Raw genomic sequence first — 27,162 nt, forward strand, 5'->3', positions numbered from 1 at the left:
CACCACAATATCTTGAAAACTTCAGAATGCTTCTCAATTAGACTAAAAAAGCAAATAAATAAAGGCAAAAATTGTAATATAATAACTTTCAGAATAGCAGTAAACACAATCCTAAAAAATTCTGAACAGCCATTAAAGAAATCTTACATCCCAGCCAAATATTCAGCTCTAACCTATTATCCTAATAATTTACCACTTGAAACCACAAAACAATTCAGCACTTATTTCATGGATAGTATAGCATCTCTAACTGAGCATTTCTTAACATCTAATTCTAACCCTGCCCAACAGCCATATATCATCACATCCACTTTCATCTTCACACCTGTGCCCACATCCTATATAAAACTACTCCTAAACAAACTCAAACCATATTCTACTTCAGCTGATGACCTTCTAAGTGAGTATCTTAAAATAGCAGCCAATAGAATTGATCATCCTGTCTCAATCCTTATAAATAGTTAGTCCAGGAATCCTATGTGCCCCCTCTCTCTGTGGAAAAAGTCACATATTATCCCTCTACACAAAGGAGGAAATTCAACAGACGTATCTAACTTTAAACTTATAGCAATATTATATCCCCTCTCCAAAATACTTAAAAAATGAATTAAAAAAATAATTGCTAAGCCATCTCCTGCAGGAAGAACTCCTATAACCTGCACAACATGGCTTCTGTCCTTCGCATAGTACTAACACTGCACTTCTAAAGTATATTTGTACTGTGGATAAAGATATAGATAACAGCAAACTAGTCTCCTCCTTATTTCTAGACTAGTCTAAAGCCTTGAACGCAGTTTGTCACAGCAAACTTCTGCTTTAAATATCCTCATAAGTTGTCTCTCAGCCAAAACTTCTGTGGTTCCAAAGCTATCTATCCAATAGGTATTAATCAGTAAAATGGCACTCCAGGCAATCTCCATACCTCCCAGTCATTGCCATCATCCCACAAGGCTATATCCTTGGTCCTCTTCTCTTTAACATTGTCATCTGTACCCTCCACAAATTCATACTACAGGCCTCCCTAATACAGTATGCAAATGATTCCACAATCATTTGCATATCTGACAACATAGCACACCTCCATAAAATTACTCAGGAAGCTTTAACAGCCACTGAAGCATGGTTTTGTAACTCATAAATGAAGCTCAACCCTTAAAAAAACTGCTACTTTTTTCCCCTCTCATGAAAAGACAAAATTTCAAGTCCTCTGGCTCTTGATAATACAGCCAATGAAGTCACTTGACATAGCAAATTATTAGAGATGATATTGGATGATAATATTAAATTCAACCTACATATACAAAATTGCATACGAAAACCTCATCATAAACCAGGGATACTTTACAGAGCCTAAAACTTTCTCAACAATGCAATTAAAACAACATGTGCCACTACTTATCTCCTCCACACATTTTTATGGCACTCCCATCCTTACTAACCTTCATGCATTAAGAAAATCAAAACTTGAACAATGATGTAACGAATTTGCTAAATTTGCAGCAAATACCCTTTTAAAATCTCCACTGTATAGCATTATAAAGCCAAAATTGGTTAGAACTTCCCCATCGACTAACATATACACAAATTCTTACCACCTATAAAATTATCCAGCCTCTAACTGTTTGTCCAGCTCTAAATAACATTATACACAACTATGTTCCCAGTTGGTCATTATGATCCAGTGACCAAAAACTCCTATCTGTCCTCAAACCTATTAAATCTGCTGGGCATTGCCTATACTCATACCAGGTTTTTAAGGCCTAGAATTCCACACCTGCATCCATTAGGTCAATACCTTCCTTCCATCCTTCAAAACCATTCTGAAAGATTTCCTAGCCAAAAGCTGTCTCTGTTCTTCTTCAATGCCAAGATAAACCTTATCCCTAAATGTGAACAAATACCTACTCATACCTTACACTCCCTTCTTTCCTCACTTCCTTACTTCTATCAATGTTTCTCCCCTTTCTCTCTAAGTGTACCATAAGCCTGCTTTTCTTTCACTTCATATTGACATTCCTGCTTGTATTATACTAACTTACCTTTAATTTTTCTATAAACTTGCTAAAAAATTTCTAAAAATTAAATGGTTGCCATATAACTTGTATCCTTTCTTAACCAATGTTTAGATATTATGTCTAATTCGGTATAATTATTTAAACTGTAGATGTTTTGGTCTTATTTTTGAAGATTATAAAATTATTGCTGTTAAGATGTTTTGTAATACTTTGGAGCCTTTCTTCCCAGACTTCCTCTGAAATTGGTTCCTACCCAGTAGGACTTTACTGGTAATCAAATGTCAGTAAATAAATAAATAAACATCCATGTCTATATATCTATATCTATATCTCTACGAGTCTATTTATTTTAAATGCTAATGAACTTTGATCAGTAAAAAAAGAGCGAACCTCGTGTGAATGTAGTCAAAAGCAAGAACAGCAAAACTTCCAAAGTAGCTGGGCTAGCGATGTAGAAAAGCAAATAAATTTAATAGCAAAAACATTACTTCAGACACAATACACAAAGCTTTTAGGTACAAATCCCTTCCTCGGTGTGATCTAAATGCAGATTACATCAATCAAAACTTTTTTTAAAAACCAAAGACAAGCCAACCATAAATATAAATTCTTTACACTAAATGAGATGTATTAAACCAACTATAATTATAATTTCATTTGTTTTTCTTTTAAAATAGGTGTAATGCTGACAGCCATATTAAAATCAAGAGTTGTATCTGCATTCAGTCTAGATGGATTATATTTATGTTTTAAAATGAAGGAATTTTATCACATAAAATTGTGTAACATAATGGTTTTATGAATGAATTTGTCTGTTTAAGAAATTTATAATGCTTAATTGGTAATTAAATTTGATTGGTTGTAAAATGTGATTTCTACTAATTTTGATCAACCAGTTGTAATTCTACTAAATGACTGTACTACCAAATGTATGGTATCCATATAAGAAAATACAATTATGTTTATAGAGATATAGATATAGGGATCTACTTTTCTTTATCAAAATTTCACAATCTCAAAAAAGAAATGTAAAACCCCACTTCCGCAAAAGTGCACTTTCACGAAAGCCAATTCACCAAATTGGAAAAATAAAAACTAAAAAACTATTCTAAACACTGTTTTGCAGGGGAGCAAGTCCCCTTGCACCCCCACCCCCTACTTAAATATACTAACTCTGAGATCGCACTACAGTGGGGAAAAGGATATATTTCCTTACTGTAACGTGCTTCGGCGAATCGTCTTTCGTGAAAGTACACCTGATGTAGTGCACTTTTGCTTAAGTGGGTTCGACCTTCTGTTTGTTGATAAAGTATGTTTTCGACAAACAGAAGGAGACACAGATATAGATATAGATATAAATATATGTGGTTCTCCTCAAAGTATTTCAACATTATTAATGTATTGATGAAATATTAGCATTAAGATGCTCGAACGAACACAAAGAATACTGAATGTCCTAAATATCATAGTTACAAAAGATTGAGAGAGGAAAAGTATTTCCTCAATCAAGTTTGACACTAAACCCCCAATAACACTACCCTCAAATTTATCTGAACAGTGGAAGTACTGCTGGAAATATTTTATTAAAGTAAGGTAAAGGGTTATGGTTTGGGGAAGGAGCAGTATTAGGGTTAGGGCTAGCAGCCATTACTAAGTTGGGCGGAATGGCCCCTGTATGTCTCATCTGTCATTCTGACCCTCTGTTTTATAGGAAAGGATATATGGCCTCCTCCATGCAAGGCAGATATGACTCCTCCATCATAACCTCCCCAGTACTGTAGCTCTACACATCCCACAGCAGTTGCTGGGGTGGGTCTGTGCCACATTTAAAATGTTGTCTTTACTCAATGAGTATGGGTCTTTGATGTAGTGAAATAAAAAAAATGATAATTTCACCATTTTGTAAAATTTTCATACCAAATTTAAATTCTTCATCTCATTTACTGCATACCTGCCATTGTAAAAAAGTGTAACCCAACTGTGAAATTTTATTTTCTGACATTTGAGCAATAGCAGCTGCATATTGCATAGATGGTTGCAAATTATGAAATGTTAAAATTAAGGGTCTTTGCCTGACTTAATAGTAGAAAAAAAAGAACAACATGACTTTTGTTATTTTTGGAGTGCCCTCTTAAGCTGATGAAACACCAGTAGCTTCACTGTTTCCTAAGGTGCCTTACACCATAATTTCAACATACTAACTATATGTTTCCACCTTATTAACTATGCAAAAGTAATTACTCAGTTATGTCCAAAATGGCATATCTCACACTGAATATGAAATGGCATGTTTGGAAAGAACTGCACAATTACAATTTCATGGTTCAAGAGGTGGGAGTCATAGAGGCAGGCAGCAAACCTACTGTGAACTTATTAGAAAATACCATTATTTATTTTAATATACAAAAAGGCTAGGGTTTTTGCATTTCACTGGAAGAAAAATGTGGTACAAGGACATATCTGCAGTGAGGCGTGGGCACAACAGTATATTTTGGAAGTTGAGAGATGAAGCTATCCTGAGAGGGAGGGTAGTATGAAGTGGATAGTAGTTTTCAGTTTGGAAGTACTGATGAGTTTCTTTTGTTAACTTTTTTAAATAAAGAAAACTAGAGGATCACTTTCCATGTAGGAGTATGTGTGTATAAGGGGTATGAAATTAACACTGATGCTTTGATACTGGCAGAAAGGACACCCTATATCTAGGCCTATAAGGCAGAGGTGACAAATAACACCACGGTCTAGGAGGGATTTGAATTTTCAGGCTGGGACCAGACTTGCAGTTCCTTTCAAGTTGTCAATGATTGTTCAGGCTGGCTTGTAATAGTAATAGAGTTTAGGTCACAGCTCAATCCTTCAGCTGTTTCTTAATTTCATAATCTTTAATAATCATCACTTGTTATTGTTTTGCACATTTGTTTGTGTTTTGATGCACCACTTTGCAAGTTACTTTGGTTCGGATTATACAGATTCTGTGTTAGATAACCTTTTATAACAGAGCTGTCTGGGCTTGTGATGTATTTCTTATAGTTAGTCCACCAAGGATTTCTTTGTGGTGCTGTTATTCTTTGCAGGAGTCTCATATTCTAGGTATTTAATATTTTATATATCAATGCTACCGAATTTGACTGATTTTTATAGCCCATTTCATGATTCCGTTTATACTTGGCCACTTTATTATTTATTTATTTTGACATTTGTTAACCGGGTATGTCCGACTGAGTGGTTGCCCATTTTCAGCAGAGGCCCTGGGTGGGGGTGGGGGACTCCATACAGACACAAATACAAAATAAGTTACTAAAACAGTGGCATAAGAGAGAATAACAACAATCACAGCAGTTTTTTTCAATACATAGACTACACCTAAAAGATTAAACGCTTAACAGATGTCATTATAAGTATGTAGTTTGATATGAGGTGGGTCTCAGTAAATGGGGAAGAAGATGTGAAAGGTAGCAAAAGGGGGTTAATAGACAGACATAAGTTAAAGAAGCAAGGTGTAGAGAAGTAGGACTCAGTAATCAGGGGAATATAGTGGTAATTAGAGGACTTAAGATGAGTGGACTAGGGAGAAGTAGTTAGTAGACAAAAACAGTTAGTAAATGGAAGATGTTAAGCTGGGCTTTTGGCAAAAATAGACCTAGGATTTAGTAGGGTTTCTTTTAATACCTTCATTAAGCTATGAGTATGGGGCAGATTTCTAATGTTCAGTGGGAGTTTATCACAGTTGAAAAAGTACGGATGACTTTCATTGATTCCCCATTCTACTGTATCCCCCCAAAATACATCTGCATGCCCCTTGTCATGCATGGTACTGCAACTGCTTCATTTGTCTTATTTAGATGCATTTCTACACTATCTAAAACACTTGTAGATGCTACTGTACAGCAGCCTTAAACAACCAGCATTTATATGTTATTAGGTACCCGGCTTCCTAATCATTATGTGCGACCCAAAAGCTTGGGTCCCGGAATTCTAGGTTTGCCATATATCTGTTTTTTTCCCCAGACAATCTAGAAATCACAGTGATTGTTCAGTAGTCTGGAAAACACTGTACAGACTCTGATATTATGTTTTAAAAAAGTGTCAGAGTTTGTTAAATTTCCAGCTCTGGTTTGTGCTTTGTTTTTAATATCAGAAAAGCATTGATAATGCGATTCAATTGTGTCCAGAATGAGGAAAAGAGGGCATTCCTTCTCCCCAGACGTACACGTGACATCACAAAATGAGTGTGTAGGTGGGTGTGGGGTTGGGAACAGAAAGGGGACTAGATAAGACAGGGTTAGAATGTCTATGAGAGTTGTGGCTTTGGTCCAGTTTAACCCTCAGTGAAAAATGGCAGCCCTATGCAATTCTGAAAAATTAAATGTAATTTGCATACAGAAATAGTGAACATACTGTTGCACCATAAACATGATTTTTTTTTCCCAGGGTGAAGCTTCACTTTCATGAAGGCCCAGCTAGAAGGAGCCTTGACCCACTAACTGCAGCTACGCATATATACCAACTCCAGGAACACTATGCCATAGAGTTACTTATTAATTGATAGAATTCATATTAAAGTCTCTAGCCTTGCAATCCTTTATAATTTTTCTTAAAACAAGATTGTTTAAGGAAGAATAAAAGATTTGGCTTTGTTATACATGTTGTTCTATCCTTTATACTTCCTTTACATATCACTTCACTAATACATAATGGGTCTATATTACAACGTCGAACTAAAACAAGTTCAAACATTGTAATATCGAACCCTATAGTCCGAAAGTGGAAAATAGCAAAGCCACGGCACATTAACTTTTTCCCAGGAAAAAAATCGGCAGGCTGTTTTTGGGGCTTTGCTATTTCCTCCACTGTGGTGCGATCTCGGAGTTGGTATATTTATGTAGGGGGGTGTGGTGAAGCCCCACACTTCAGTTTAAGTTTAAGGTTACTTTTTTTTTCACAGAATAGCGATTTTTTTTTCCCTGGGAAAACAATCTCTGTTCTGTGCTTTTGGTTTTGTTAGGTTTCGTACATAAGGGTTCAATATTACAAAGATCGAACTTTTGTAAGCTTTTGTAAGCTTGACGTTGTGATATAGACCAATACGTAATTACTAAATAGCTTGCAAGTAGAAAGGCTAGAAGTAAAATATGCTGACACAATAACAGTAGAGCAGTCTACTTCTACATTTACCTTATTTTCTAAGTCCATAGCTAATTAGTATAATTTAAGTTCTTATGCACTTTCTTTCTGATACAGTAATATCAACAACAATAATAAACAGATATACAACATTTCCAGCTGCATCCCAAAACTGTTGTTTCTGTGCTCTTTTTCTTTATAATGTGCTAAACTACTTAATATGATTTCATCTAGAATTTGGTAAGCAATTGTTGTGAAGTAACTGAGCTACATTTACTTAGGTCCTCTATTTTCAGTTGTTGACAATTGTAATTTTGATACTTAAGGGAACCATGCTTCCATTCCACTTCTTTCCTCTATCACACTGTAAACCATTACTGAAGTGCCAGTCCTGTAGAAGAGTTTTATATAATTAAAAATAATTTTCAGTCCAGTTGCAGCTCATTTAAAAACAACAACTAGCCTACGCCTGTGTATCATATGCATATTCTAGGGTCTATAAATAAATTTATAACCTAGACAGACTAATGTCTTCCTGAAGCACTTTTACATAGCACATACTCGACATCCTACTCATAGTATAATACTCCCTTCCAATCCCCCAGCAAAAAACGCAAAAATAACATTTCTACTTTTACTCTTCACTTATCAACAAGGAGGTTTTATGGTTCCTCAGAATTATTGCCCACTATCTTTATTTCAGAAAAGCTGTTTTATTCCTGGTGCATATTTCTTGTGATACTCGTATTACCTTTGATGTTGTCTCTCCTTGTTTCTATTTTTCCACATTTTATCCACACAGTTAACTTATGTTTATGACTCTTGTCTTTTATTGCTGTACTTATAATACTAATACTATATTTATTGATTCTCCACATTCCTACTTGTATTTCATCTACTTTAAATGTTTAATATTGTCCATATTATATACTTTGTTAGGTTACAATTTTCAGTCTTATGATACAATGTTATCCTTTTCTACATATAGAAACACCAGTTTTCAGAGATTTTTATCAAATCCCACTGACTTCATCTAATATAATATTTATATCGATGTGCCCTAATAATCTACTATAAAGATTCTTGCCTGGAATTAATTAGTATCACTTTCTCATGGGCATCTTCTACTAAGCCAATTGTTAAAATAAAACTATGTATTTCCAGATGTGGAACAGGCTAATGACAAACCTGTCTACAAAGAGGGATGAGGGTTTGACCCCATAAACTGCTGCCTAATCAACTTTACTAAGCTGTTAAGCAGATTATTTAAGTATATAATGGTTAGTAAGTTAACATTTGTAACATTTTCAGAATTGGTGACCTTAACCAGCCAAGATTTTACTGTGGCTAAATCATAATTTACTGCTGTTGCTTTTTGAAGAGTCACAGGGTGGTATTGTAGGCCAGGGAGACCATGGGCCCAATTTCAAAAGACTTGCTCTCTGTATAAGTGACCAGTTTTATAATCCAGCCCCCAGAGTAAGCCTGCTTATAGAGAGGCCTTACACCGACTTATACTAACAGCAACGTTTTTGGAATCTAGCCCCATATATTTACACTGAACCTAAGCTTGACAAAGGCCTTTAACACTATTCTACATTTAAGCAGTGTTGACAACTTAATCATCTGGCCAACCAACCAGTGTAAGTACTGATAGATATTACTGTGTAACATGTATTTCACAGACAACTGTTATGAGTTACGTATTCTAGATGGAGGAATATACCAAATCATATAGGTTCATAGATTAGTACTAAGCTAACTGCCTTTGCGAGCCATTTTAAGCCTAGCCAATTATCCCTTGTGAGACTCAAACCCTGCACCATGTGTTTGTAAGGAAAACACCTTAACCATTACGCCACCCTCCCAACCCTTAAATGTACAGCTTTCTTGCATTGGCCGGGAATCGAACCCGGGTCAACTGCTTGGAAGGCAGCTATGCTCACCACTATACCACCAATGCTACATGTGGCCTAGTAGATGTGATCTAGGTTCAGTAGTGCTCATTCTTTTTAATCCTCAGCTATTAAACTGTCTAAGGCCATTTGCCTTACAAAATATGCAGACAGCATCAATGGACTTGCAGTCTTAGCCTCAAAATCTTCACTTACAGTAAATACAACTTTGTTTAGGTATTTTGTTCACCCGCTGTTATAACAGGGGAGTTAGCACAAATAGTAACAGGCACATTAAAGTAAAAGTTTCTGATTCACATGCATCACCTATAGCATAGGCAACTCAAATCAAGAAACGATCATGGATCAAATATCTAGCTACAATAATTAATGTTAAAGGAAACATCTGACATATATCAAACATGACTCATCACTGAAATGTTTACTACAATCAGATGCAGAAATTACAGTTTTAATACTGTATGTCATGTTATAAGTCTAGTTTTGTTATTGTAGCTTAAGATAATTATTCAAAACTGGTAAGACTGGAAAGAATGTATTGCTTTACTGGGATACTCAAACACCATCAGAATCTAAATTCCAGTGAAATACTAAAGGCTGTAAATCAAAACTCACCCACTCAGGCAACTACTAGGGAAAAACCTTGATTAATAATGCCTAGAAATTTGAATTATTATATTGATAATTGATGCATGATTCAAGGTGATGGTTATTAGCTGTTCTTTGCTGGACTTAGATTTTAACGTCACATTTTGAAACAGTCTTCATGTTCAGAGGGTCACAGGTTAGATTCTCAAGCATATTACCTACTGGCGTTTCCAAAATCTTCATTACTGTTACTCCATGTTGATATTTTAAACTTCCCACATACATTTCAAGATTACTTTTTAAAGGAAGTTAATGAATGGCTTCATATTGTTATGGAAAACATATTCCTTATCTTGGAAGACACTGAGTAGAATGTCACGAGGAAAAGTCAGGAGCCTTAGGAACATCAAAATAAACAGTATGTACTGTCAGTCCTTCATCAATTGCTACTCTTACTTCTTCAAAGAATAGCACAAGTTACAAAACATAAGATCACCCATTAACAATTACACACTGCTCTTTATCTAATTTTGGATAAGCTACATTACCACCTTTTTCATGATGTTTACATTGAATAAAAGTCAGGTTGATGTATCTAAAATTTCCTGGGTCTGATCTGATCCCCCCACAAGATGTGAATTGGTACCCTTATAGCCTGTCACCATAGGTCAAGTCTGTGGCCACATTCTAGCATTTTCTAACAAGCTTGACAGGGTTAAGTTAGGTTTTCCTAGTGTTTTCTTGTTTATGTGTTTTTAATGCATATTAAATGTCTCTCCAAATATGTTTTAACTCTGGAACAAACTTCCTATGTCAAGCAAAGTTTGTCACTAGCATTCTTCAAGAAAAATCTTGATGAGTGGATGGGCAATAGGAAATTCACCCTGGGCATCACATTGGTGTCCCTGCTAGATAGGGGCTCGGGTAAATAGGATCCATGGGTGGTGAAAGCCAGGGAACCTTGTTGGCTAGGCATATATAGGCCCTAGGGCCAATAGCCTAGTACCTACCTATGAACCTAAAATGCTAGAATTTTATGTGACCTATGAATTTCCTTCATGAAATTAATTCTGTGTTTTATAACCTTTTATGCAGGTCACAATATTTTATTATGTTTTGTGTGGCAGTAGAGATTCTGCTTGGTGTTAGTCAGCTGATGCTGTTGTGCATGATCTGGCATAACATCCCTGCCCGGTGCACTGTCTGGTGATTTTAAAGAACCTTTTTGGTCTAGCTCTGGCCATAGGAGGTAGCATATTTATGAATAAGAATAAGGAACTGAGAAGAACAGGGTATATAAGCAACTACTATGGCAGTTTGACATTGCAAGGCTTAATCCAAGCATGCTTAAACCTTAGCATAATGTGGCTGCTTTTCTAGATCTCTTTACTGGTGACTGTTATTTACTTCAGCTTATTTTGTGACTTTAGCCCTTTATATTTTGTCTGTGGCATTAACAGACCCATTTTTCAGCCATTCACTGAACCCTGTTGAACCTTGATAAAGGCTGCTTGGCACATGCAACACTTATAAGTGGGAATAGAACCCACAGCTTTATGCATGAAAGGTGAGTGTGCTACCTGTTGTGCCACTCTTATTGATATAGCTAATTACTAGGCTAGCTGCCTTAATGGGCCATTCTAAGCCTAGCCAATTTCCCTCACAAAGGTGAGAATCAAACACTGTACCTTGTATCTGTGAGTCAATCACCTTAACCATTATGCTGCTGATGCTGCAGATTTTTTGTGGGAAGGTTTTAGATCTGCTTTTGTAATGTTCTTGACTGCAGAATAGCAAAGCATATTTCATGTGTATCTGAGAAACAGTCTGAACAACTAGGGCAGGTAGAAGGAGGTGCATCAAATCCAATCCGTGATTCAGATATTTGAGGTGTAGTCACTCATTTTTCATGAGTAAGTCATCAAGAGCTATGAAATCAGGGTTTGTTTGATGAACTATCCCTATGGATAAGGGTCTTCAACTACAATCTCCAGTAGATGTCATGCGTGAAGACAAATGATACTCTTTTAGATTCATTTCTTCCCTTTTCCTCCATAATAGCATACTTTCATAATTAGTACATATAAGTAAGAGGAGGGGGAGCATAACTGTTAATGGAAATAATTATTAATTTTACAAATTTATATTCTGCTGCTGATTTAGCTGACAAGTTAACATGTGATATAGATGGTTCCATCTTAAACTGGCTGGGAGTTGGCACACAGCATTATGGGTATGAGCGGTTAATGAGCTGCTTCCTATGGCACACAGTTTGAGTTCTTCAGACATCATTTAACTAGACTGCACTTTGGGACAACTGGGAATCTGGGCAATGATCTCATGGATTAACTGCTATGAGACCAATGATCTCATGGATTAACTGCTATGAGACCAATGATCTCATGGATTAACTGCTATGAGACCAATGATCTCATGGATTAACTGCTATGAGACCAATGATCTCATGGATTAACTGCTATGAGACTGGTGATGAAAGCTCATTGATCGAAGTGAACCTTGTCTTATTTTCTGCTGTGGGTACTGAAGCTATCAAGAAAATTAGATTTGCCTGACGTCTATTAGTCCAGTCCAGTTACTTACCAGACCATGGTAATTTTTGAGCATGAAACTATTCCCAACATTTCCTGAAGAGATATTTTTTATCAGTCTTCAAAAAAAACATCCTTCAGTTCATGCAAGCTGGAAAACTTCTGGTCTGCCTTAAACCTATTCTTCGTTTGTAAAATCACTGAAATGATAGATTTTATATATAGATATATAGATTAACTATACAATCTCTGAATACTAAAATGTCGAATTTCAGTATTTCGAGACTGAATAGTCGAACACCCAAAACCGTGAATAGCACAATCGTGACCATACACACAAACACACATACACCTACCTAACTACACTAACACAAATAAAACAACACACACAAACACAACATAACACACACACACATACACACACACCTACCCTACCTATAAGCAGGGGGGCAAGCACCCCTGCACCCGCCATGTGGAAGGCAAGCCCCCCCATACTCCCCTACTTATATATATACTAACTCCGAGGTCACACTAAACACACAAACACATAAAAAAAAAAACACCAGTACACACACTCACACACACTAAAATCCCTAGCCAATACCCTTACACAAACAATACTTACCTGAAAATCCAGATAAATCCTATGGGTCTACTTTATTTGATAGAAAGCACATTTCACTGAAACTCATTTGATAAAAGTCTCATTTCACTGAAATTCAATTCCATGAATACAATTCACTGAAAACTCACTTCACTGAAAACTCATTTGACTGAAACTCATTTCATCGAAAAGTATATGCCCTGTTCCCCACTGTAGTGTGACCCTGGAGTTAGTATATATAGTAAGGGAGGGTGTAGGGGGCACAGCCCCCCACATAGTTTTGATATATAATATCTTCTGAAAAGAGTTATTCATTCGAATTGTAAGTATGCATGTTTATGATTTACGATGTTTCAAATAGGTGGGGGGCTACGCCACCCCCCCAATATGAGGGGCTGTGCTACCCACACCCCCCTTACTATATATACTAACTCCAGGGTCACACTACAGTGGGGAACAGGGCATATACCTGTTTAGATGAAATGAGTTTCAGTTAAATGAGTTTTCAGTGAAGTGAGCTTTCAGTGAATTGTGCTCAGGGAATTGAATTTCAGTGAAATGAGACTTCTGCTAAATGAGTTTCAGTGTAATGTGCTTTCTATCAAACAAAGTAGACCCATATATATATATATATATATATATATATATATATATATATATATATATGGGTCTACTTCTATTCGCTGACATCCCATTTCACTGAAACCCATTTCGCTGACAGCCCCATTTCATAGACAAAAGTAATCAGGGCAAAAACCTGGGATTTGTCCCCCTCCCCACTGTTGTGCGACTGTGGAGTTGTAATATATAGTTCGGGGTGTGTGGGGGGCACAGCCCTCCACATTAGGGGGGTGTGGGGGGCAAAGCCCCCCACCTAGAAAGTTTGTCTATGAAATGAGCTGTCAGCGAAATGAGTTTCAGTGAAATGGGATGTCAGCGAATAGAAGTAGACCCATATATATATATATGGGTCTACTTCAGTAGACCAAAATACCAAAAAGCCGACATTTGTAACACCAAGACCATATAAATGAAAAGTCAATACCACAAAAGTCCACACGAGTGAATCATCATATAACCATCACTGGCAATTTTAAAGTCCCAACTCAGCTAATCATACTGCGCCGCTCAGCTGTGCAGTGTTTAAACATCAATTCCTGCTAGTATAGCATTCACAGCAGTCAATACACTATTGCATGACATGTTTCTGACTTAAACAATACCAGACAAAATAAATATAGACATTTTGGTGGACCAACAAAACACAACAAACCACATAAAACATTACAAAGTGGGAGGCATTGACCCCCACACCCCCCCTAATTAAATATACCAACTCTGAGATTGCACTACAGTGGCTGTATGTCTTTTAGAGAGCAGGAACGTATGTAATGGATTCAGCAAGAAAACGTACATTTTTTCCTTTTAAAAATGACCTACTACTATTTGTTACTGGTGTATACAGCTGCAAAACGTAACATTACAGACATGTACGTATCTACCTTAACATTGGTTTAATTCATCATATGGTTGTTTCATCTGATCACTGGTTTACTTCCTTTGGTGTGCAACAGTAAAGGGGAAATCACCATGGATAGGATGCGGGAACTGTAACTATGTTCACTAAGTGCTTTAAAACACTGAACTTTAGTATATCACTTTGCTCGGTGTGTGTTTTGCTGTGTTAGTGTCGGTGTTCTGTATGTCAGTGTATTAACGGTCGGTGTTGTGGACGTTCATGGTATTGACTTTTCGTTTACGTGGTCTCGGTGTTATAAATGTCGGCTTTTTGGTATTTCAGTCTACAGTGTATATAAAAAGTTTACACACCCCTGTTAAAATGCCATGTTTTTGTGATATAAAAAAATGAGACCACAATAAATCATTTCAAAACTTTTCCCACTTTTAATGTGACCTATAACCTCTACAATTCAATTGAAAAACAAACAAATCTGTTAGGGGAAAAAATATAAAAAATAAAAAAATCTACAATACTCTAGTTGCATAAGTGGTGCACACCCTTAAACTAATACTTTGTTGTGTGTGCACATCCTTAAACTAATACTTTGTTGTGTGTGCACATCCTTAAACTAATACTTTGTTGTGTGTGCACATCCTTAAACTAATACTTTGTTGAACCACCTTTTGATTTAATTACAACATTCAGTCTTCTTGGGTACACATCTGCCATCAATTAAAGAGACTTTGATTAACCCCAAATAAAGTTCAGCTGGCCTTGTAGGATTTTCCTGACATTTACTTAGTTGCCTGCTACAGCAAAAGCCATGGTTCACAGAGAGCTTACAAAGCATCGAAGGGATCTCATTGTTGAAACGTATCAGTCAGGAGAAGGGTACAAAAAAATTTCCACAGCATTGGATATACCATGGAACACCGTGAAGACAGTCATCAAAAAGTGGAGGACATATGGGACAATAGTGACATTGCAAAGAACTGGATGCCCCTCCAAAATTGATGAAAAGGCAAAATGAAAACTGATCAGGGAGGCTGCCAAGAGACCTACAGCAACACTGAAGGAGCTGCACGAATTTCTGGCAAGTACTACTACATGTGACAACAATCTATTGTATTCTCCATATGTCTGGATTATGGTGTAGGATTGCAAGACGGAAGCCTTTTCTTACACAGAAAAACATCCAGTCCCGGCTAAAATTTGCAAAACAATATATCAAGTCTCTCAAAAGCATGTGGGAAAATGTGTTATGGTCTGATGAGACCAAGGTTGAACTTTTTGGCCACAATTCCAAAAGGTACGTTTGGCGCAAAATCAACACTTTGCATCACCAAAAGAATATTATCCCCACAGTGAAGCATGGTGGTGGCAGTATCATGCTTTGTGGTTGCTTTTCTTTAGCTGGAACTGAATATTTAGTCACTGTGGAGGGAATTACGAACAGTTCCAAATACCAGTCACATGTGGTCCAAAACATTCAGGGGTTTGCCAGAAAGCTGAAGATGAAGAGGAATTTCACCTTTCAACACAACAATGACCCCAAGCATACATCCAAATTAACAAAAGAATGGCTTCACCAGAAGAAAATTAAAGTTTTGGAATGGCCCAGCCAGAGCCCATACCTAAATCCAATAGAAAATCTGTGGGGTGACTTGAAGAGGACTGTGCACAAGAGATGCCCTCACAATCTGACAGATTTGGAGCACTTTTGCAAGGAAGAGTGGGCAAATATTGCCAAGTCAAGATGTGCCATGCTGACAGACTCCTACCCAAGAAGACCAGATGCTGTAATTAAATCAAAAAAGTGCTTCAACAAAGTATTAGTTTAAGGGCATGCACAAACAACAAAGTATTAGTTTAAGGGTGTGCACACTTATGCAACCAGTGTATTGTATGTTTTTTATTTTTTATATTTTTCCCATAACAGATTTGTCAGTTTTGTTTATAATTTCTATTACTTGTGATAATTTCTGTGTAAGCTTAGACTGGAGCTTTTCTCCCTGGGCCTCCGCTGAAAATGGGCATTGTCCCAGTTGGACCATCCCGGTAAACAAATGTTAAATAAATATTTATACACAAAAAACTTCAAAAAGTTTAAAACACTGCGAAAACAATAAGTGAGTCCAACAGAACACAGCCACAAGATAAATCCAAGAACCTTTACTTGTTAACGTTTTCGTGTACAAGAATACATACACTTCTTCAGACAAGTAACACTGAAACCTCTTGTGAGTTTAAATATACTCACATACTCTAGTAATTGTTTAATTTTAATCATAATCAATTTACTAAACAATCTACCAATTAAACAATTAACAAATACATTGATTCAAACCTTTTAAAAACGCAGCTTAATATAAAGTATTCGCTTAGAAAATATATATATATATATTCCTAGTGAAAAACTAGTATATCAAGAACACCATTCTCTACTAGATTAGAAAATATTAAAAGATATATATATATATATATGTATACACAAAAAATAAAAATAAAAAATATTAATGGATTAATAATAATGAATAAATACATAATTTATTCATATTAAATTCATATTAAATTCATGATAAATTCATTGTATGTTCATAATACATTCAGCAGGTTGAGTCAAAAATGTACCCTTATATCAAATTCATGCAAGCTTAGAAAATAAAAATAAAAATAGAGATAAATATAAAAATAAATGTATTAATATAATATAAATATACATATAAGAAATATAAGTGTAAATTTACCTAATAAGAGCTTTTTGCTTTAAGAGACATTTAATAGAACACGTCCCATTGATCCCTGGGTGGGCATAGGCGTTTGTTTTTAGTTGCCATAGCAACTCACTTTCTTCCAATTTGAGATGCCATGGCCCACCCCTAGGGTTAATGTCTATTTTTTGAACCACATTGAACAAAAAACCATGGTTGTTGTTTTCTATAATATGTTTTGCTAATGCATTCGTTATAACCCCTTTTGAGATTGCATACATATGCTCATAGATGCGTTGTTTTAAGTGTCGTTCGTTTTTTCCGAAATAGAAAGCAGGGCATAGGGTACAGGTAGCAAAGTACACTATGCCTTGAGTAAAACAATCACATCTTTGGTTAATGTAGTATCTCACTCCTCTAATGGAGAAAGTATTTCCTGTTTTAATGTACTTGCAATAAGGACAACGTCCACATTTAAACATGCCTTTATTAGCCCTATAAGTTCTAAGAGGGGATTCGAGTACTGTTTTTAATGAAGGTGCCTTTCTATATACTACTACTGGTTTGCCTCCTAAATTATTGTTAAAGTGTAAACTCTGTGTTAAAAATTCCCAATTATTATTTAATATACGACGGGTATCCGCTGCCAGTTCATTGTATTCAGTAAGAAAGCTGATGTTGTAGTTAACCTTAATTTTATTCTCATTACTATTAATATTAATGTTAACTTCTCTCGGATCTGTATGGATAAGATGTTCGCCCAAAGTTGATCCATTTATAGCATCTACTACTGACATTTCATTATCCACCTTAAAAATAGGGCCCAAAAGACCATTTTTCCTTTTCACTTCTACTTCCTTAATAACTCGATTAACCAGTCTACTAGGGTATCCTCTATTTTTAAACATACCCACTAAAAGGCCACATTCATCTCTAAAGCTGTTATCTTCTGAACACATTCGAGAGGCACGGACCACCTGGCCTTTAACTACGCCTCTCTTTTGAAACAAGGGGTGGGAGCTGGAGAAGTGAAGAAAGGAATTACTATAATGAGGTTTCCTATATATACATGTGGTGAATTTCCCTTTTTCCATATCCTTTTTTATCTCAATATCCAAAAAATTAATTGATACCTCGTTATAGTTAAAAGTGAATTTCAAAAAAGGAACGAAAGAATTCATCAATTCAATCAATTTTATAGCCTCTTCTTCACTTCCCTTCACTATCATCAGAATATCGTCTTGGTACCTTGTGTACCAAATGACCATATCCCTATATAATTGATGTAAAAATAAGTAAGTATGCTCCCAATAAGCCATGATGGAGTTAGCAAAGGTTCCACCACATGGGGAACCCATTGCTACTCCTGTCACTTGCAAGTACAACTCTTTTTTAAAGAGGAAAAAATTGTTACTCAAAACAAGTTCTAGTAGTCCAACAACCAAGTCTATGTCCTCTCCTGGAAAATGTTTACTAAGTAGGTAGTCCCTAACCCAATTAATACCAGTCTCCTGTGGGATGGTTGTATAAAGGTCCTTGACGTCAGCCGTTAAAAAACAAAGCTTAGAATCAAAAGGAATGTGATTAAGACTGTCAAGGACAAACCAGGAGTCTTTGCAAATTTGAGATTCATTTTTAAGGACTTCTTTAAGTTTATTATCCACCCACTTAGCACATGCATAAGTGATGGATTGGCGCCCATCTATTATGGGTCTAAAAGGGGGGGCCTTGATGTCTTTATGCAACTTCGGAATCCCGAAGATAACAGGGATCATTGGTGCTGGCATAGTAAGGTACTGGTATAACTCTGTACTAATGCTTCCCTCAATGAATAAATCACTCAAAAAATCTTTAACCCTTTTATAAGATTGATTTAACTCATTCCTTGAGACATGTCTGTAATTATCAGTTGACAGCATTTCTTTCATAATAGCCTCATACATTTCTTCATACATAAGGACAGTCCCACCCCCTTTATCAGGTTTCATCGTTCTTATGTTATTAGCTTTCACGGACGCAATGAGAATCTGATTTTCTAAATTAAAATGTCTATGCCTATAAAATTCATTGTTTAATGCTCGCAAATGAACTTCACTTATTTTTTCAAACAACAACAAGTTATTCTCAAGGGGTGGATTGTAAGTGCTTGCTACACGCTCCGTATTTAATATACTGTTATTATCACCAAGAAGCATTCGTAAATTTAATTTACGGACATAGAGCTTGAAATCACACAATGCTTTAGCTAAATCGGGTTTCTGTGATGGTACAAAATTAAAACCTTTAGCTAACAACTCGACAAAATTGTGAGGAACATCAAAGGAAGTATAATTATATACACAAAAGTCATTACTATCACTATAAATGATGTCTGGGTAGTCATTTTCAGATGTTAATGCTACCTTCTGCGCCGATTGTAAGACTTCTTGTTCTGTGTCTTCCTGGGCCAATTGCCGTTCTTCCATTTGGTGTTGGATCCCACGCGTTGAAAATCCTGCTGGTTAACATTTTGGCCATCAGTATTTTGGTTTACCGGGTGATGTTCATGTCGATTTTGTTGGTTTTGAACCCTCTCACTCCTTCGAACTTGATTAGAAGAAAAAGCTACAGAAGAAGCTGGAATGTTGAAGGAATCGGAACCATTAGCTAGTTCCGGTACTACGTTGTTATCTGTCCGATCATTCAACATCACCGAATGTGAATCCAAGTGAGCATTATTACCAGGTGGATCTGGATACGCTTTATTGTTAGCGTATGCTGTTTTATCTCTAATAAGCTTTCGCTTCTTTGTCTCACTAATTTTAGTGAGAAGTGAATCAAGGCTGGAATATATTCGACCATAGTCGAATTCGTATCTGTTAAAATTACAATCCATTTTAATACTATTCTCAAGAATGTCTAGTTGCTGTTTGAGTGCTTGCATTTGTTCAGTATATTCTGTAATCAGTAGACCCAATAAATTGAGTCCTTGTTAGTCAAAAAATTGGATAAGATGTTTGTGGAAATCCGAGTGTTTGATAACACCTATTGGATATTTCCACTGTCTGAGACCTTTAGGGACGATTTTCAAATTAATGCACTCTTTAAAATATAAAATCTCCAACTGCAATTTTTTATATTTTAACAAACAAATATCAAACTGTTTTAAATTAAGCACAATATTACCGGTAATTTCCTGTTGACCATCATGGATGTTCTCGTCCCCATGTAACACATCTAGGAAATTATTTGGTGTATTCATAAAGTCGTGTAACACTGGTATTACCAAGTTTGAAAAATGCACTTGACCATTGTCATTTGTTACCGGTACTAGGTTTGTATTAGACGTTGGAGTAGCTTGCCGCATTTGTTGCGCTAAAGGAATACTTCCGTTCACCTGGGTATTTTGAAACCCAGGATTATTCATGTTTGCTACTGCTGCAAAAGTTGGTATTGGATGAAAACTCGCGCCTGGCTTTGGTCTAACAACTTGCGGAGTTTCAATAGGTTGACCGTTAACTTTCCTGGCTAGGTCGTCAAACCGCTGCGTTAACTGCAAGATTAGAGCTGTTAAGTTCCCGATCGGATCTACGTCTCGGGTAGAGGCTCCACTAGTATCAGGATCTGGAGAAAACATGGACTGCGACTGCTGAGGTTCACCACTTTCAGCCATCAAAACACACACAAAAAACTTCGAAAAGTTTAAAACACTGCGAAAACAATAAGTGAGTCCAACAGAACACAGCCACAAGATAAATCCAAGAACCTTTACTTGTTAACGTTTTCGTGTACAAGAATACATACACTTCTTCAGACAAGTAACACTGAAACCTCTTGTGAGTTTAAATATACTCACATACTCTAGTAATTGTTTAATTTTAATCATAATCAATTTACTAAACAATCTACCAATTAAACAATTAACAAATACATTGATTCAAACCTTTTAAAAACGCAGCTTAATATAAAGTATTCGCTTAGAAAATATATATATATATATTCCTAGTGAAAAACTAGTATATCAAGAACACCATTCTCTACTAGATTAGAAAATATTAAAAGATATATATATATATGTATACACAAAAAATAAAAATAAAAAATATTAATGGATTAATAATAATGAATAAATACATAATTTACTCATATTAAATTCATATTAAATTCATGATAAATTCATTGTATGTTCATAATACATTCAGCAGGTTGAGTCAAAAATGTACCCTTATATCAAATTCATGCAAGCTTAGAAAATAAAAATAAAAATAGAGATAAAGATACAAATAAATATATTAATATAATATAAATATACATATAAGAAATATAAGTGTAAATTTACCTAATAAGAGCTTTTTGCTTTAAGAGACATTTAATAGAACACGTCCCATTGATCCCTGGGTGGGCATAGGCGTTTGTTTTTAGTTGCCATAGCAACTCACTTTCTTCCAATTTGAGATGCCATGGCCCACCCCTAGGGTTAATGTCTATTTTTTGAACCACATTGAACAAAAAACTATGGTTGTTGTTTTCTATAATATGTTTTGCTAATGCATTCGTTATAACCCCTTTTGAGATTGCATACATATGCTCATAGATGCGTTGTTTTAAGTGTCGTTCGGTTTTTCCGAAATAGAAAGCAGGGCATAGGGTACAGGTAGCAAAGTACACTACGCCTTGAGTAAAACAATCACATCTTTGGTTAATGTAGTATCTCACTCCTCTAATGGAGAAAGTATTTCCTGTTTTAATGTACTTGCAATAAGGACAACGTCCACATTTAAACATGCCTTTATTAGCCCTATAAGTTCTAAGAGGGGATTCGAGTAGTGTTTTTAATGAAGGTGCCTTTCTATATACTACTACTGGTTTGCCTCCTAAATTATTGTTAAAGTGTAAACTCTGTGTTAAAAATTCCCAATTATTATTTAATATACGACGGGTATCCGCTGCCAGTTCATTGTATTCAGTAAGAAAGCTGATGTTGTAGTTAACCTTAATTTTATTCTCATTACTATTAATATTAATGTTAACTTCTCTCGGATCTGTATGGATAAGATGTTCGCCCAAAGTTGATCCATTTATAGCATCTACTACTGACATTTCATTATCCACCTTAAAAATAGGGCCCAAAAGACCATTTTTCCTTTTCACTTCTACTTCCTTAATAACTCGATTAACCAGTCTACTAGGGTATCCTCTATTTTTAAACATACCCACTAAAAGGCCACATTCATCTCTAAAGCTGTTATCTTCTGAACACATTCGAGAGGCACGGACCACCTGGCCTTTAACTACGCCTCTCTTTTGAAACAAGGGGTGGGAGCTGGAGAAGTGAAGAAAGGAATTACTATAATGAGGTTTCCTATATATACATGTGGTGAATTTCCCTTTTTCCATATCCTTTTTTATCTCAATATCCAAAAAATTAATTGATACATGTATTGAGAGAGAGAGGGAGAGAAATAAAAATAGAGTTGGGTAGATTACTAAGATGCTAGTATATGTAGTTGTATTCAGATCCCAGATTTCACTTTCTCATGGACCTCTGATATACATTTTTTTATTTACACAGAGCATCAAGACATCCCAGCTTAGGGTAGTTAATTGCCTCTTAATTGTTTTGGTAGTTTTTATACTTATACCTTATCTTGGACATTTCTAGGATAAGTTTATCTGGAAGTGACTGACTGACATGAGGTACCTGAGATGAAGTTCAAATGAGGCTCTCTTGTTATTCATGCTGCATAAGCATCCATTGAAAGTGGTCATTAAAGGTAAAGGTATTCAGTAAAGCCATTATGCTGATGATATATATTTAGCTATACCTTCCTTTCTCCAACAACATGTCTTCCTGGATGATATCTTCCCTGGATGAACTCTAGCTTCATAAAGTCCTGGCAAAGATAGAGGTGATGTGTGTTCATGGCACAAGTCATCCTTTTCACACGCTTCCCTTATTTTCTATTGGAGTAATAGATTAGTGTCTGCTTCTAGTGTGTGAATTTTGGAAGTGACATTTCATAAGCTATCAGCTAAGACTCTGTTGACAGCTGTCATCAGCTCATCATGCTATCATCTTAGAAATATCCCCTGCAATATGCACTTTACACTGGCTTTAGACTTAGTGACAACTGTCCATCTTCTTGGCTATTGGAATGTACTCTAACTTTGTTTTACAACAGTGATTTTTTTGCATGCAGCAAATGCAGGCCTCCTTGGCCATGAGCCTGACAAATGCTTTATTATCCAACCATATTACACCCATGCTATGCTCTTTAAGATATGATTTTATCACCTTCTTTGCCTTGTGTATTTGAAAAACAGAACCTTTTTCTGTACTTTACAACAGCAAGACTACTTAGGTCAGTAAATTAGGGGGTTATAGAACATATACAAAGATCTCAGGCTGGTTTGCACATGCATGCCTTGCTTAATATGGGCGTGGAATAATGAGGGTTCATTTCAGAGGGCCCCCCCAAATACCATGTGATTAAGAGGGTATTTTTAAATACAAGTAAAGAGATTTCGTCAATATTATTTTTTATTCTATTTATAGGACTGCAAGTTGGTTTAGCCATGCTTTTAATTTAACAATAAATACATAAATAAATAAGCAAACAGCTGACATTTGGCCATTTTGTGTTGTTATGTACAATGCTTAAATGGTAAAGCACCTAATACTTGAACAAACATGTTACTATAATAGGTCGAATTTATATTAACAATATTGTGAAAAATATCATTTTGTCACTTAGAATTTCATTAGGTTATGGAACACTATCTAAGTAATAGTAAGTCACTTAATAAAACTTAATAAAAAATGATATATTTGTGAATAAGAAGGAAAACACTCTGGATGCATTATAATGCAAGCTGTTCAATAACCCTTCAGGTTTTAAGTGTGCTGAAAATGTCTCTCATCTTCTCCTAAAAGGAGAACCAAAATGGGGCTGTTTAATTAGCTAAAATGGTTATTTTTCATTAGTGATAAGCAAGAATTACTTCCATAAAAACAGACAGCTAATTACATTTGACATTGCTGTGATGGAAAATTCAACAGAATGCATCAAACAAAAAAAAAATACTTTCACCTTTAAACCAAACACTGATGAAAAATAAAATTCCAGCTAGTAAACCGAGCCCTTGCTGAATTGTAGCTTCTTCAGAGCTGAACTTCTAGGATCAGTGCATACATAAAGCTTCTAATTGATACAGCAGTTTATCTGAATTTTGCTTCAGGAAATTTGCTGACATACTGTATTTTCCCCTTCATTTTCTGATTAAGTACACAATATGCATCTACCCTTATATCATACGTATCGGGTCGCATGCATTCTGCCAAAAGAACACTTTTGCTGATGCTAGAATAATTAGAGAGTTTCATCAGTTCTGGATGCATCAAAAGTCTGGGAATGTGAGTGTGAGATTGGGTATGAAATATTGTACTCCTGAGTGAAAGGTGTTTGGTAGAAAGCATGTGTAATATATGTGTGAGTACTAATTCAGTTAAAGTGCATGCATGTGTGAGTGCCAGATTAAGTAAGGTAATGTGTGAGTGTGAGATTGTTTATATAAAGACATTCACTGGGATTCATTTATAATCATGTAGGCTTTGTACGAAGCCTACACAATTTCAGGGAATTAGCCTGAAGACCAGCAGCGCTCATTGAATAGGCATGCTGCTCATCACACTTACACATTTCTAAGCACCATTTCATGACCAACAGCAGTGTTGGCAGCCATAAAAATGTTCTAGAGATCATGACCACATAATGTAAACAAAACTGCTTGCCTAAACGCAAACCTATTATGCAAACTTGCACAGACAGATTATATGAAGTAAGGGCAAATTTAATACAAGACGGCATGCAGGGTATGTTTAATTGGGAGAATGTAGACAGAATACAATGTTAATAGTGCAGACATAAGTGCATTGGGAGGGTAAATTGAGATAATCTACTCAGTTAATGCAGTCACATGTGCTTATGTTACAAAGAAACATTTTAAACATAAATACTTACAAAATAATGTAATAATAATTAACCTGTTCACAATTTTTGGCCCATGCACATAACTAAAAATGGATGTGTGGGAGGGACACAATGCAACATTGTAAGAAATTGTTGATAACATGTCAAGTTAAGATAACAATTAGCAAGGACAGTGGCTACATCAGGGGCTACTTCCATGGACTGTAGTTATTGAATATGGTATGTATATACAGGGAATGTATGTGTGATAACTGAAAGTAGTGCTGTATTCTCCACTTCATCATATATGAGCAAGAAGATATGAGCCAAACAGCTGTTGTGTCATGCTCATCAGAAGTGACATGTTTTATCATTTGTTGTCATTTAAAAACCATGGACAGGTGAATATTACCTTGACACATGCATTAGACAAGCATAGGTTGTATATTATGTACATCATAAATAGTAATATAGCACTCAAAATGCACACATGACTCTAAATGACAACACAGATCTGATGACACTGCAGTAGTTCAAGTTCTCCATTAGAAAATGACGCCTTTCTACTAAATGATTATATTGGGCATAGTCACAAGAAATGACAGTGAAGACAGCCATAACATCATATAAACAACAGATACACATATTAAAGTGTCCTAACACAGGCCCAGTCACACTCTGTGATGATCTTCCATCATGCCATACAGTAAGAAATATTATATAAGCCTTCATGTCCTATAAAGCCATGCAGTGTGAAAAAAACAATTACAGTAATTCATAAATGTTTGGAGGAAAACATGCACTACAGTGCATTCTTATATGGCAATTAAGTTATGCCTATGAACAATCAATGACATACACAATATTTGCATCTTGCCAGACTCAAACATATGCTAGAACAGATATCAGAAAGATGTGTGTTAACCTGTGAGATCACAGAAATAGGCATAGTACTATGTGTGTCCTGACGAACATACACTTGATAGGCTTACAGCACTTCTCTATTGTAATGGGTATGGATCCCCTACATCAGAAAGTGATGACTTAAAAACACAGCCCTCTGAATGTGCCATAAATACTTTCTTTACATAAGCCACTCCTGTTTGACACAGGTATCAGGCAGACAGATGTTGCCTAATTCAAACCTCTGTGTATTATACCACATACTCTACACAGCTGTGTATTGACTGTATCTGCCACATGACATAAAATGGAGCTTGTCACAAACAAACAAAATTGAAGTGTGAAGTAATAAAGGGCATTTGAGGCTAATTTATATAGCGTGATTTTGTCAGAATGATGACAAGGCAGTAACTAGTGTAATGTCCAAACAACTGTGCGCATTATAATATCAATGTTTCTCGGTCATGGAAGCTGGTCCTCTTGTTTTGTACAACAGCATTTTCCCAGATTTGGCCCACAGTCTATTAGTGTAGATAAGCGATACATGTCATTACTCAATGCATGTGCTACAGGAGCACTCACATCAGGACATTCACAGTTCAACTGTTTCACAGGCAGGAAATTAAAACATTAATTTATATTTCTTTCTCCAAAGTAAAACTGAGGATAATAACTTCATGCAGTGCTGTTTGTGCAATGTCAGTACATTCACATAATGTTGCCCTTTGTTGGAAATGAACAGCAAGCTATGTAAGCCCACTGACTAATGGCAGGTGTATGAATTACATGCACCATAGTACATATCTTAACAAAGCTGTGAGACTCCACCTGTACAAAGTCATTACATCATATGATTGCATTGCAAGCAATTTCTATGACAAAAGAGAAATTGGAGAGGTTTCTCCCACTGTAATTGTACACATTATAACAGTTGTGGATGTCATTCATGCATAACAGCATTAGGACACACAGTGCTTACAGTTACCCATAGAACAACTGACTATGTGACCACAGATGCTAAATGATATTGTGAAGAATGAAGGTGCCACTGTGTAAGTGATGCTGCAGTTGTGAGATATTTGGGTCTTTAAAGAAGTGGCATGGTGTCATTGCTGCAAGGAATATGTATGCCTGTAACTTTTTTAAAAGACTGTTGCTATATCTCTGTTTCTCACATGATGGTGCCTACTGCTAGGTATATCCAAATACACATGATGCATAATGCCGTCTTTACTGTGACAGGAGAATGGCAGTCATGTGCAGCACATAACATGTCATGCACAGCACATAAGGTCATAAACACAACCGCTATGGGACAGGATGGCATCCCAGGTTGTGTTTTAC

General features: G+C 35.9%; 1 protein-coding gene and 1 non-coding gene across 2 annotated transcripts in view; both read right to left on the minus strand.

Moving 5' to 3' along the window:
* Positions 1–27,162, minus strand: part of FAM189A1 (family with sequence similarity 189 member A1) — a 2,511,558-nt gene that overhangs the window by 2,013,979 nt on the left and 470,417 nt on the right. The gene's annotated exons all lie outside the window — the stretch shown is intronic.
* TRNAG-UCC lies at positions 9,028–9,099 on the minus strand. The gene has a single exon. It is a non-coding gene; the product is annotated as a tRNA-Gly (tRNA).

This window comes from Protopterus annectens, chromosome 7.part1, assembly GCF_019279795.1.
Source record: "Protopterus annectens isolate FY-2018-M chromosome 7.part1, PAN1.0, whole genome shotgun sequence".
Lineage (NCBI taxonomy): Eukaryota > Metazoa > Chordata > Ceratodontiformes > Protopteridae > Protopterus > Protopterus annectens.